The sequence below is a fragment of the Zalophus californianus genome, chromosome 9 (genome assembly GCF_009762305.2).
Source record: "Zalophus californianus isolate mZalCal1 chromosome 9, mZalCal1.pri.v2, whole genome shotgun sequence".
In the NCBI taxonomy this organism is placed as follows: domain Eukaryota; kingdom Metazoa; phylum Chordata; class Mammalia; order Carnivora; family Otariidae; genus Zalophus; species Zalophus californianus.
In genome coordinates, this window is record NC_045603.1 from 133,540,939 (window position 1) to 133,543,282 (window position 2,344).

The window sequence follows — 2,344 nt, forward strand, 5'->3', positions numbered from 1 at the left end:
CTGGGGTATCCAGACATACACATGGTAGGCAAGAAAGAAATGCTCAGGGACACAATTCAAAGAATTTTCCAGAACAGATGAAAATGAGTTGCCAGATTGAAAGGGGCTGTTGAGTTATTAGCACTGTGGGTGAAAATGGACCCGCCCCCCCAGGGCACATCATTGTGATGTGTCGGAACGAACAGTGGGACAATGGAAAGAAGAGTCTCTGAAATCTTGCCCAGAAAGAAAATGGTGTCCTGCAGCTACATTGTATCAGAATGGCACAGACTTCTTCAAACAACACTAGAACCTAAGATTCAAGTGGAGAAAGAGTTTCAAGTTTCCAAAAGGAAATGAATTTCAATCTAGACATCTACACCCAGGTAAGCAGCCATTTACATATGAGGGCAGATTAAAAAGGGGTTCTAGTGAAGCAGACCTGCCATGTATCCTTTTTAAGGGAGTTTCATAAGCCAGGTGAAGAGGCAAGTCCAATGAGAGGTGAAGGGGAGCCCGCGAGGATGGGAAGGAAGACCCCACGTGACCATCGTGTTGGGGACCTGCACATCACGGGGCCTCGCTCAAGAAAACTAAACCACCGAAACAAACCCCAGCTCTCAGTCACTCCAGGGGAAACCAGCGTGCAGGAAAGGAAAGAGAATCAGTTTGCTACTTGTCTCAGCAATGAATGGCATTTCCATGATCACAATAAGGTAAACAAAGTTAAATAAAACTATGGTATAACCACATTGGGAAGATGAAGGATGGCAATGTGTGTGTGTGTGTGTGTGTGTGTGTGTGTGTGTGTGTGTGAGACAGAGAGAGAGAGAGAGAGAGAGAGAGAGAGAGAGACAGAGAGGATACGCAATACTGAATTTCCAGAGTGAGAAGCCAATAAAGCAAAATCTGAAAGATCAAGAAGCAGCAGTATAAACATTTTACTAGGAATAGGACATTAAGAGAAACAGTTAAAAACAGTTGAAAGTAATTGTGTCTATGGAGTAGGAGACTCCTCAAATTCTGTGCATGTATAACTTTAATAAAAATGAAAAAAAATAAAAATGAAAGGAGAAAAGCAGCCAAGAGAGAAATATTAGTTGCGATTCTTCCCAAGTAAAACTCTTTCTTTAGTAACAAAGGTGCACTTAACCTATATAGATGATGTGAATTTTCTTCCCATTAAAAAAACAATAAAATGCACCCATTTCCATTTCATGTTGGTGTGCAACTTCCACCACAATCGGGAGACAGATGAAGGGACATTCCCATCATCAGCCCCGTCCTCTTTTGTGTCATCAGGCTCCTTTCCAGCACACTTCAGCTTCAACCATGTTGTGTCCGTCTGCGTCTTGTTCCTTTTATCACTGAGTAGTATTCTGTTGTGAGGAACATACCACAATTTGTTTATCTGAGATGAAAGTTTTTCAAAGAACTCAGAACAGTGAAATTGTTTTACTCTTGCAGTCTCTTGGTTTCGAGCTCCTTCTTCCCATCAGCAGACTCTCTCCGCGGTCAATTACCAAAAAGGGAACCAGGATCTAACAGCGAAGTGAGATTCTTCTGGGGAATCTGGCTCAGTTGCTTAGCAACGCACGGAATAACTGTATTAGTTTAGGGGATTCTGAACAAAAAGGTAATCATCTTTTATTCCCAGATAGAGTGAAGACGATGTTATTTCAAGTAAAGTGGGGAAAAAGTAAAAACCGCGAAAATGGGGGGAAAACGCATCTAGTAAATAAAAGCCTAATGATGCCTCCCGCACTCACACCACAGAGTCCCCCTAAAGGTTCTGCTTAAGACCAGAGAATCTCATTTCTCTTAAATACCAGGGTGTAAGGCACTGGTGTGCAAAATTTTTAAAAGGCACACACACACACACACACACAATGATGCCAGAAAGAATTATAATTCATGACTGAAGTAAAGAGAAACACATTGACCTTTACTGGTGTTATGACTTCAAGGAATCAATTTGAGGCAAATGGGAAATGTCTAGCATGTATACCCTTCCAAACAAAGAAAGGATTCTTCCAGACCTTACTCTTCCACTCCCGGTAGTGAGTAACTGCTTCCCATGGTAAAGGTGAGGACTTGGGTTTGCTCACCTGATTCCTTCATCTCAGAAAGAATGCTCTCCAGTTTGCAGGGGATGCTGCTAACATTAAGTGCTGTTTTGTTGTTGTTTGTTTGTTGTTTGTTTTTTTAACTTCCTCAGGAGTTTTGCCAACTTGGTACAACTACTTCCTTCTCATTATCTGTGTCCCTCTCCCCCCCACCCCCACGATACAATCTGGCAGAAAAAACTCTGCTAGGAATCATGGATTTAATGAGCAGAATATCCCCCAGCCATTTCAAGCAAAGT

At 42.1% G+C, this 2,344-nt stretch overlaps 1 long non-coding RNA gene across 1 annotated transcript; it reads left to right on the top strand.

Annotated features, from left to right (window-relative positions):
* The first annotated feature begins 226 nt into the window (after nucleotides 1-226).
* LOC113923041 lies at nucleotides 227-1,774 on the top strand. The gene is made up of 3 exons (XR_003520153.2): nucleotides 227-365; nucleotides 443-695; nucleotides 1,447-1,774. It is a non-coding gene; the product is annotated as an uncharacterized LOC113923041 (long non-coding RNA).
* The last annotated feature ends 570 nt before the right edge of the window (nucleotides 1,775-2,344 follow it).